This window comes from Heterodontus francisci, chromosome 34 (assembly GCF_036365525.1).
Source record: "Heterodontus francisci isolate sHetFra1 chromosome 34, sHetFra1.hap1, whole genome shotgun sequence".
NCBI classification, from domain to species: Eukaryota; Metazoa; Chordata; class Chondrichthyes; order Heterodontiformes; family Heterodontidae; genus Heterodontus; species Heterodontus francisci.
The window spans coordinates 34629830-34642205 of NC_090404.1; positions in this window are offsets into that span (position 1 = coordinate 34629830).

Consider the following 12376-nt stretch of genomic DNA (forward strand, 5'->3'; position numbering starts at 1 on the left):
ATTGTGATATTAGTGCAGCAATACCTTGGTGTGATATCCTTTGAATATTGTATCAATCGAGACACGACAGGTTTAAATTAAATGGCTTCAAATTTCAAATAATGTAATAAGGGAGAGCCACAGAGAGGCACTAAGTCCGTGTAGGGGAATATCACAAGCAGCAATTTCCAGTTGTTAGTTCAGCAGCTGTGTTGAATTGAAAGAGTCATTCCGGTGAATTGTTAATTAGATTTCTGTGTTGTTAATGAATGAATCAATTCATCATAATAATCACCAGAAACTGATGCTAAGACTGAATACTCAATGTCTTAGATACATGGATCTTGTTGTATTAATTCTTATTCTGTTAATAGTGAGATTGGGTTAATTGTCCTGGTTATTTCTCATGCTCCAGTAACACACTCAGTCCTCCGGATTGTCTGGTCATAATATCAGTAGTAAATAACTGGGATTCGGTAAGCTGGCTATTCGATTGATTTTAATACCCAGATGACTCTATTTTCAGGTGTAGCGTTTATGATACTTATAGATGAGTTTCACTAACTTAATCATCAAACTAAAAGGTGAATAAAAGGTATAAAAATGGCTAGTTTTAAACTGAGGGCATTTATTTAAGAAATTAAATAACAGAATGCAGCAATGTATTTTATTATATTCTAAAGCTTTGCGTTTACAGTGTTGAAAAGTAATGAATGAACGATAACACAGTAGTAACATTCAAATATGAGCATAAAATTAGCATAAGACCATTCAATTTCCAAAAAAATAGGAATTAGACACATGTCCCCATTATTTCTTAAAATTCAATTCAGCAAACCGGTGCAAATACTGTCAGGAAAGGCATCAAAGGATCTGAAACCAAGGCAAGGCAATGGAGTTAGGGGACAGATCAGCCATGATCTAATTGGATGGCTGAGCAGGCGCGAGTTACTGAATGGCCTATTCCTGTTCCTTCTGTCCCTATATCACATTAAAAACAAAATGGATTCTAATATCGCATTTTCACTCAATTTATATAGCAGTTCTGGAGATAATCAAGATAATCCAGGATTTTTATCTGTATTAATATAGAAGGGAGACTCCATCTTTTAGCTCTGGGTAGTGACGTTGTACAGGCTCTGATATTGGTTGTCCCTGCTTGGTATGTCTTGACAGATTGTGAATGGACCATTTCTTAAAATGTCAGAAATAGGGCCTCAGAGAAATTGATTTGCAGGCAGATATGATCTCGCGGGAACAAACCTCCTGAGGAATTCTTAACCATGGGTTGAAAAAAGGCATCAGATTTACAACACTTTTCCTGACATGTGTTAAAGGGCAGTCACAGTGTTCTTTATTTTCCATTGGGGTTTTACATGGATATAAGGCCCTGAGACTATGTCAGAAATCATTGCAGATCTTCCTTGTTTTACATTGGTAAAGGAAGATGTACCGCTGTGCTCCTCTGGGCGCCATATGTAGAGAGAACATAAAGATGCTCTTGGAGATTTCCTCTGTTATGGATCAGTAACGAAATCATTACCACATTCAGCGACGATCGCTTCCTGATTCCGCAAGAAATGTTGAGCAGATGAAATTTTCACAAATACAGCTGTGTTGTCAATGCAAACAGCGACCAGAGGAATTCTTACTCTTTCTACAGATTTTATTTGCAATCTGAACAACCACGTGATTTTCGGATTATTTCAATGCGTTTTTTGTTCTTGCCCATAGGGAATCCCTGGACCCTCTGTGCAGCCCAATCCAAGATTAACGGGGAAGATCCGCACCCATGGAAGTGTGTCGACAAGCTCACAATCGTGGTAGGAATGTTTATCTGTTTACTATTCCCAGTGACATCGTGATCACATATTTAGCTAATAACAGACAGAGGAAACACTCCCACTATTTCAAGATGCTGCTAACACATAATAATAATTTCTCCTCAGTTTAGTTTAATTGAATCTGCGGGATTTTCCCAGTTCACTGGTTTGTTGCAGTTACGAGGAATTCTATTTAACACTACTACATAATGAAGCAAGAGTTAAGGCATGAGGTATTGGTAGAAAATGAAGCAAACAGTTTTCATGGTTTGGCTGAGACTATATAAAATGAAGTGGTGCAGTGGAGCAGACAATAACAGTGAGAAAGTGAAGCAATTCAGTCCCGTCTGTCCTCAGCATCTGATGAAAGTTCCCACTCAAGCCTTGAATACAAAGCGGAAGTGCCTTCTGGCAAAACAGCCGCTAGTTCACCTGCAGTGAAAAAATAAGCAGAATGATAAACCAGTGAGTACCAGAGTGAGACAGCTAAGGTGTAATTACACTGAATAGTCAAAAGCATGCAACCGAAAGCAAAATGATTGGCTACTGTTATGAAATGGGAGGATATTTCTGAACTTTCACAGCTACCCTCTAAAAATGATTGACCACAAGCCCTGAGTCCTGAAAGCCTCACTAGTCGTGTATCTCCGTGAGTGTTTAAATTACAAGGGAATCATTTGTTACCTGTCATACATAGATACAATTTCCAGTAAAATACAACTGTTCATGTGAATTGTTGCTGAACTCAGAACGAATCTAGTATCGTCTCTAAGTTTCCAAGCCTTCCGGTGAAGTGTTTAGAGGTATTGTTCTCACGCGGTGAGTAAGTGTATGCAGTTCTGACTTAATGTTATGTACCATGTCCTATGTTTTAGATAATACTTTGATTTCAAATGAGCGATATTACAGCTAAATTGTAAAACATGCCGGAATTGCGGGAGTAGAAAAGTGCAGTTGGTTGAAGTAAAGAACGTTCCCTGTAGTGCGATCAAAGGACTGGAGAGATGCTCAAAGGCATTGTCGTATTATTAATGGCTGATATGTGTAAAGACAGCGTGATAATGCAGATTTACACTCTATATTTAAAATAAGGAATGAAGAATTGATAATGACAGTAGGAAATTAAGGGTAGAATGACTGACATTGGAAGAGGAACTGAATTGCAGTCTCGCACCCTTGTCTAATTATCTCCAACTCTCTATCTGTGAAGACAACACTTACTCTCGATTTTCCTTCTGTAATGCCATGGGAATTCTGTACGTGTGAGTATGCGAGAAATAGAGTTAGGTAGATGCACGTATAGAGAGAGGGAGATGGAAAAAGAAAGAAAAGACACGCCATCATTCACATTTTACTTTAATTGTTTACATTTTGATGAATTGCAGCTTATTTAGTTTTAGGCACATTTTCTGACTCTGTCAAAAGTAGTGTCACTGCACTGGCTTTCCACAGAGTTAAACCCAAATGTAATCTACGAGTTAAGCCTCAATTTAAGAGGGCAGGATTAATTGGGCAATGAGCTAGTATGAATCCTGTCTTCATCTGGAGGTTCTGACTGGTTCCAATTCTAATAGTTTGACTTTGATCATGTTCCTTTTCCATGAAAAGCAATCTCCTAGAATGCTATAAATCCTACACTATAATGCTCCAAGCAGTTTAGATAACATATGGTCCATTTGTTTTTGAAGGCAGTAGCAAAATATTACTTTTGTTGTTGTTTATCATTGTCCTTATCCTCCACTGATGTGGACCCACACTCTATTTTAAATGCAATTGAGGCAGCATAGAATTGAATGTAACCTATTGATTTAGGTAGGGAATTGGTGACGATGTCAGAGACAAAGAGTAGTTGATAATAGGAATATGTTCCATTTGAAGAATGTGACAAGTGAAGTTCCTAGGGGATCTGTACGGGTCGATCAGTTTTTCAGTATATTTATCAACGATGTAGATGAAAAGAGGGCAGGAGATCCAAGTTTACTAACGACACTAAGTAGAGCGGTAAATAGTTTAGATGGGAACAGGACGTTGCAAAGGGACTTTAGTGGATTAAATGATTAGTCAAAACAGTGGTAAATGAAATTCCGTGTGGGGAAATGTGAGGCATTTAGTTTGGAGTTGAGGAAGACAGATCAGATTTTTAAAACATGATGAAAAACTGGGAATTGTGGAGGTGCAGAGAAATTTAGGTGTCCAATTGTAGAAATCACGACATACTTGCGGGCAGGTATGAACAATGATTAAAAGGTTGTTTTCTATTTCAAGGGGGTTGGAATTCAAAGGGGTGGAAGTTCTTCTGTATTTGTATAAAGCTCTGACACAGATGGGGAGACAGTTTTTGGCAAACGATGCAGGGGAATATATATTTTTTTTTTACGCAGCGGATGGTAATGAAGTAGAACTTGCTGCTCAAAGGGTGGTGGAAGAAGAGATGATCAATGACTTCAAGAAGAAGTTAGACGGCCACCTGAGAGAAATAGGCTTACAGGGCTATGGGGATTGAGCTGGGAAGTGGGACACATAGATCCATGGAGAACCAGCATTGGCTCAATAGGCTGAATGGTCTCCTTCTCTGCTGTAAATGACTCTATGACTCTATAATTATTACACTCAGTTATGCGCACAGACCCTCAGGAGAGATATATTGGTTTTGAAGAGGGTGCAGCATTAATTGTCCATACTGGGGCTGAAAGCATTGCAATTATGAGGACAGGTTGCATAGATTCGGATTGTGTTTTCTTAAAGAGAAAAGATTAAGTGGTCATCTATTTGAGCTAAAAACAAGGAATGCTAGAAATACTCAGCGGGTCTGGCAGCATCTGTGGAGAGAGAAGCTTCTCTCTGCTTCTCTCTCCACAGAAGCTGCCAGACCTGCTGAGTATTACCAGCATTTCTTGTTTTTATTTCCGATTTCCAGCATCTGCAGTATTTTGCTTTCATCTCATTGAGCTGTTTAGTATGACTGAAGAATTTGTTAGGCTACATACTACATAGAGAGAAATTCTATCCTCTGATGAGGGAGTCCAGAACAAGGCAGGAATAATATTAAAATTAGCGCTAGGCCGTTCGGGGATAATGCCAGGAAATATTTCTTCATACAAACGGTAGTGGAAATCTGGAATTCGTTTCCCTAAAAGCTGTTGAGGTTGGGAGCCAAGTAAAAAAATTCAAAACCCAAGGTTGATACGTTTTTGTTAGGTAAGATTATTAAAAGACATGGAACGAAGTTGTATATATCTAGTTAAGATACGGAGCAGCCATTTTGCAACTCAGTTGCGGAGCAGGTTCGTCGATTTAACTGCTGCAATTTTCTCCTATCCTTCCATGGCCAATGTTTCCCATGTTCCTGTGTAACAACCTCACATGCACTTTTAACTTACTTATTTTTCTTTATGTATCTGAAGAACATTTGATATCATCCTTCACATCCCCAGCAATTGTTTCCTACCACACATTGCATTTTATAATTTCATTATCTCTTTTTTTTGCTGGTTTTATAATGCTGCCGGCTATCAAACCTGACAATCTTTTTGCCTTAACCTTCCATATTTTGGTTTGATACTTGCACGAATTGTTGTCTTTCAAGGTAATGTGATCCCCCATTTAGAATTTCTCTTCCTGTGATTGTGTAAGTTGTGTTCGCTGATCAACTTCTTGAATACATTGCACCGTTTTTTCATCGATTTAACAACTGCAATTTTCTCCTGTCCTTCCATGGTCAATGCTTTCTTCATCACTTCACAGTTATCAGCATCCCATGATTCTGAAATCATGCTTTCCAGCTCTCTTCATGGTGATCCAGCTTTACTTGCAAACCTTTGCTTTGGTCGTTCTTTCTCTCTCTCTCTCTCAAAACTATTATGTTCATTATTCTCGGGATGGTTCGCTAACTATTTCTGACTTATTACTCATAAACATTTAGTGAATCTTTTTCCTGTTGTTTTGCTTCTAATGACCGACAATCTACTTGTAAAGTAATTCTTTCCATTATTGATGTCTGCTGCTTCCTATATGTTCTATTAATTCTCGTCTGCATGTATTCCTCGGCAAAGTCATCTTCTTCAGGAAGTTTAGTCAATGTGCCATTTAATCACATGGAAAGGACTGATGAAGTCCAATCTTAAACTGTGGGACCTTAGGAATTATTATTCTTTTGGGATATTTAGTTCATTATTTTCACCTTAGCTACATCCAAGGTATAAACCCAACTTCCTAGTCAATTTGCACAATGTCACAGTGTTATTGAAATTTGTTATTACCTTAAGGACGGTTACAAATGTGCTGTACAATATACTGAGGATAAACAGGAGGACAAAAGCGAACACTGTTGAGGCAGAGCTTGCATCCTCATCGAAGTTTTCTAATCCTTCTTCCTCTACCTCGAGGTCTTCTGGATTTTCCATTATTTGAGGAGTTTCTAGAATAAATAGATGGATATTGGTATAAATGTGTTCATGGTGTAAACAGAATACATACAAAGAACTGCACTAACCTGAAAACCGGCAATCACGAGGTAAATGATGCATCAGAAGCTGAATGACCGAATATGAGAAAGTAGCTCAAACGTCAACCAGCCCAATGCCCGTTAAAGTGAATTTCTGAACAATGGAGAAAGGCATGTATTGTGTGGTGATAGTAGAGGTCAGGCAGAGTATACAGGAGAGAGGATTGATTAAAGACGTTATATATCCATCCTTTTCATGTTCCAGTAGGGAAAAAAATGCTTTATGATACTGATTAGAGCGTGTGATTAAACTTAATTTGTCTTTTGACAGCTGATAATGACAATAATTAATGAAAATCTACTTAAAAGAAATAAACTCGGCAACTTTTGAACAGAAGTGTGTCCTGATTATAGAATTAAATCCCTTGCAGTTCACATGTGAAATTTAGTTCCGAAATCAGCATGAAAACTGAAGCGGGCTGATATTTTGGCTTAAGATGCATCTTTGCCTGATCAGCGCAGTTTATGTTCGAAATCGGAAATCTATCAACATTTTGCAGCAAAGTAGATTCAGACAAGCTTCATTTTTTCTGCCGTTCACACTCTCTCCACTGATGCTTCGTCTTTAATTACAAGCATTAACACACTCTGCCTTTATCCCAGGACAGCTTTGTTATTTAACCTCTCCTGCCCTCTGCCCTATCACAGACCTTTCCCTTTGTTCTCTTCCCCACTACCCCACCACCATACCCTCCTCACCCCCTCCCTCACTTAGTTAAAACATAATTCTTTTCTAACCTTTGCCAGTTCTGATGAAAGGTCACTGACCTGAAACTTTAACTCTGCTTCTGTCTCCACTGATACTGTCTAACCTGTTGAGTATTTCCAGCACTTTCTGTTTTTATTTCAGATTTCCAGCATCTACAGTATTATGCTTTTATTTTAGATAAAGACAAGTTCTGTTTTAGGATTTCAATTCATTATTTTACATTACCATCTGCACAATAAGGTTAGACCCATCTCACTGTTAATAGATTCAGTTGTTATTTACCAGGCTGGTGCTGCCATACTCTTAGGTTTCATACTCAAGATTTGATATATTACTGTTACAATTATCTATTTACTCGGCTGGTATTGTATTGTGGAATCAATAGCACATCATATCGTATATTCCTATAAGATGTCTCCAATATTCTGGAACAGAAACACAAAATGTCTGGTTACTTTATGCTTTCTGTCTTGGATTCAGTGATAAAACTGAAGTTAACAATTCCCTTCTACTGACAATCATAGAACCATCAAATCATAGAATCCTTGCAGCACTGAAGGAGATCATTCAGACTGCAGTATCCATGCTGGATCGCTGCCAGAGCAACTCACCTAGTCCCACTCCCCTGCTTGTTCCTATAGCACTGCATTTCCTTTTTCTCTTCAGGTGCTTATCCAATTGTGAGGACAGTTTTGAATCCTTTTGGATTGAATCTGCTTCCACCACACTCTCAGGGAATACATACCAGATCATAACCACTCGCTGCATAAAAAAGGTTTTGTCTCTCTGGAACCATTCTCATAAATGTTTTCCACATCCTTTCTAATGTCTTCACATCCTTCCTAAACTGTGGTTCCCAGAATTTGGCGCAATACTCCAGTTAAGATCGAAACAGTGTTTTATAAAGGTTCACCATAACTTCCTTTCTTTCATACTCTGTGCCTTTATTTATAAGGCCTAGGATCCCGTCTGCCTTTCTTTATGCACTTTCTCAACCTGCTCTGCCACCTTCAACGAATTGTGCACGTATACCCCCAGGTCTCTCTCATCCTGAATCCCCTTTAGAATTTTACCCTTTAGTTTCCATTGGCTTTCCTCGTTTTTCCTAGCAAAATTTATCACTTCACATCTCTGAATTATGTTTAATCTGCCACTTGTCCGCCCATTACAATAGGCTGTCTATTCCCTCTTGAAGTCTATCACCATCTTTCTCACAATTTACAATATTGCCCAGTTTTGTCTCATTCGCAAATTTTAAAATTGTGTCCGGCACAACATAGTCATGGTCATTAATATCTATCAAGTAAAGCAGTGGTCCTAGTACTGACCCCCTGGAGAACTTCACTTTATATGCTCCTACAATCTGAAAAAGAACCATTCACCACTATTCTCTGATTCCTATAACTCAGCCAACTTTGTATCCATGCTGCCACTATCCCTATTATTCCATGGGTTTCAACTTTGTGGAAAAGCATCTTATGTAGCACTTTAAGAAACGCCTTTTGGAATTCTATATACATCACATCAGATGCATTACCTTCATCAACCTTCTCTGCTACCTCATCAAAAACTCAATCAAGTTAGTCAAACACGATTTTACCTTAACAAATCCTTGCTGTCTTTCCTTAAATATTCCACATTTGTCCAAGCGACTGTTAATTTTGTCCTGGATCAGCGTTTCTAAAAAGCATTCCCACCATTACAGTTAAAATGACTAGCCTGTTGTTGCTGGACTTATCTAATATCATTTACTGAACAGCAATGTATTTCAAGTCAAGTCTTGGCTTATGTAGTTATAGGGTTATGGTAATCCGAGCCGAGGCATCTTTGTGTGTGTGGGGGGTGGGGGTGTGTGGCTGTTGGGGGAGGTAGAGGGGAGGGGGGGATATCTTATGTGATTAGAGGGCTACCTTTATATTTGCATTACGTTCAGACTGTTGGAACCTGAGTCCAAAATTATCATAACCACAGGAGTCACTGACCTGACGTAGAGTAAATGTTGTCATATTATAAATCCAAAGATCTCAAATCCTGGGTTACAGTCTGAAGTTTTATTCTAGATTGAACTGACAGGTCATATCTTCTTAACAACAGCTGACCAGGGGATAAATTCAACACCCCAAGCAAATCCTCCTAATTTTACAATGTGAAAGCGAGAGCTGAACATGGGTTGGTTATACGTGTCCATATGCACTTCCTTAGCTGATGAGATATTGTGGGATTAGGCGACCCAGAGATAGTTTGATAACAAAGTGAAATACAGCCTGCTAACACTGCACAACCGGACGTGAGCCAACTCTGATGAATGAAGCGGGGTCCACTCACAAATTTGCATCATGAGAAACACAGATACCAATTTGCTGACTAAATTAGTGCATCTGACCACAAGCTGAATGAACAGCATCCATCATGCATCGATGGCAGAGTAAGATACACTGCTCACCACCTCACCGAGGCAACCTCCAGCGTGGAGAGACATAACTCCCCATAGAACAGCCGTTCCGCCACTTAACGAGACATTTTCCTTCAAGAATAGATACCACAATCCATAGCACATAGATTCCTCTACTCACAGAAGAATTCTCTAGTTGGATAGATACCAGACCCCATAGAAAAGCGGCGAATCCACGCACTGAGACACATTCAGCAGAGAGAGAGACCACAGTCCAGATGTTCCCCGATTCACCAAGACATCCTCAGTACGGACAGATACCGCATCCAGAGACCAGAGGTCTACCACTCACTGAGACACACTCTAACATGGACAGAAATTCAGCCCATACAATATCGGTTCCCCTACTAATCGAGACGTCTTCCTGCATAGGTAGGATATCACCCCCCACTATACAGAGACTCCCCCACTCAAAGGGCCATCCTCCAACATGGATAGCTATCGCATCCCATATAGCATGGATTATCCCACTCACCACCACACCCTCCAGCATGAATAGGTAGAGAATATGGATTATCCCACTCACTGAGACACCTGCAGCATCGATAGAATCCACAGGCTATAGAACATGGATTCCCCACTCACCGAGACACACTTCAGCACAGATAGACACCACATCCCATAGAACAGCTGCTCCCCCACGAACGGAGACACCCTCCAACAGAGAGAGAGATACCACACCCTATAGGACAGTGGTTTCCCCACTCACTGAAACATTCTTTAGCATAGATGGATACCATACCCCATCAAACATCAGTTGCTTCACTCACTGAGACATACTCCAGCATGGATACCTAACAAACCTTATAGAACAGTAGTTCCCCCAGTCGTCAAAATATCCTACAGCAGGGAGAAATACCACACGCCAAGGAACAAGTGATCCCTCACTCACTGTGACACCCTCCAGCATGGATAGTTACCACATTCCATTGAACAGACGTTCCCCCACTCACTAAGACACACTCCAGGAAGGAGAGATACCACATCTCATCGAACAACGGTTGCCTCACTCACTGAGGCACACGCCTGCATGGATAGATACCACATCTCATAGAACAGCGCTCCCCCCACCCTATCGCCCCCCGCCCCCCTTCACCGAGACATTCTCCAGAGTGGAGAGACGCCGGACCTCAAAGAACAGCGGTTCTTCCACTCAATCAGGCAGCCTCCAACATGGCGAGTTAACCGCAACCCAGAGAACAGCGGTTCCCAAATCAGCGAGACAGCCTCCTTCTTAGACCGATACCACACATCTGAACAGTGCTTCCACCACTCATACAGATACAATCCTGTATGGATCCCATGAAACAGCTGTTGCAGCTTCTGACTCGGCTGGCTAGTCACAGTAATTAGGCAAAGTGCGTTACGTTAAAGAACGGTCTGATTTCTCCTTGAGAAGATAATGCAACACCAAAAATGATCGGATCAGCTGTCTCACTGCAGGCTGCAATTCGCTGTGAATACAGGTTAGCTTCCCATTCGAAAAACTGTCGGATCCTGTGCTGCACTTTAACTGACCATTATGAGAAGATGAGTAGATTCCACTTCATACATAGCCTTTCACGGCTTCCAGAGGTCACAAAGCTGTATGTCCAAATAATTACTTTTTTAATGTTTGATAAACTACATCACAGTCAATTAACCCAGAACCACGTCCAAAAAGCAGCAATGTGGTCAATGGGAATTTAGTCTAATAAGTGTTGCTCTGGGAGCCGCCGGCAGAGCTCGCTAATCCTTCAATACACCCAGGGTATCTTTAACATCTACCCGAACAACCAGACGAGGCCACGGAGCAGCATTTTATCTGGAAAACTGCACCCGCTGTTCGTGGAATTGTCAGCCTGGATTAGAAACCGAAGTCAGGCAGAGGAGCTTGAACCCACTGGAGTTGAAATCCCTCTCAGGCGGTGGCGCCGTCACTTGAGGCGAATTTCTACCCACAATATTGTGATTCAGAAGCCCGCCAGCTGACAATGAGCTCAAATGACACTAAAGTGCTGAGGATATTCCAACGTCAAGTCATACCTTGGAAACAAAAGCTTTTGAAACTGCACAGATTAATAGTTCAATACAACAATAACATTGCCATCAACATCTTGGGGGTTACCATTGACCAGAAAATGAACTGGAGCAGTCGCATAATTACTATGGCTCCAGGAACAGGTCAGATGCTGGGAATTCTGCAGTGAGTAACAACTTCTGCCTCCCCAATGTCTGTCTACAGGAGTGTGATGGAATAGTCTCCACTTGCCTGGATGGGTGCACGTTCAACAACATTCAAAAAGCTCGACAACATCCAGGACAAAGCAATCTTCTTGGTTGGTGCCCAAAACACAAACATTCACTCCCTCCACCACTGACACAGAGTGGCAGCAGCGTGTATAATACACAAGGTGCACTGCAGCCGCCCACCAAAGCTCCTCAAACAATAGCTTTCCAAACCAACAGCCTCTATCACCTAAAAGGACAAAGGCAGCAGATGCATGGGAACACCACCGCCTGCAAGTTCCCCACCAAGCCACACACCATCTTGACCTGGAACTATATCGCTGTTCCTTCACTGTCACTGGGTCAAAATCCTGGAACTCCCTTCCTAACAGCATTGTGGGTATATCTACAGCAGATGGACTGCAGTGGCTCATGAAGGCAGCTCATCAACACCAACTCAAAGTCAACTAAGGCTGGTCTTAACATTGATGCACATATCCCATCAAATAATAAAAACAAATCAGAGTCAGTGGAGTGGTTGAAAGAGGTGATGGTGAGATAGAGCTGGGTGTCAGCAGCGTACATGTGGACTCTGATTTTGGATGATGTCACCCAGAGACAGCATGTATGTGAGCAATAGGAGAGGACCAGGGATAGATCCTCATGGAACTCCAGAGATACTGGTGCGGGAGCTGGTGGAG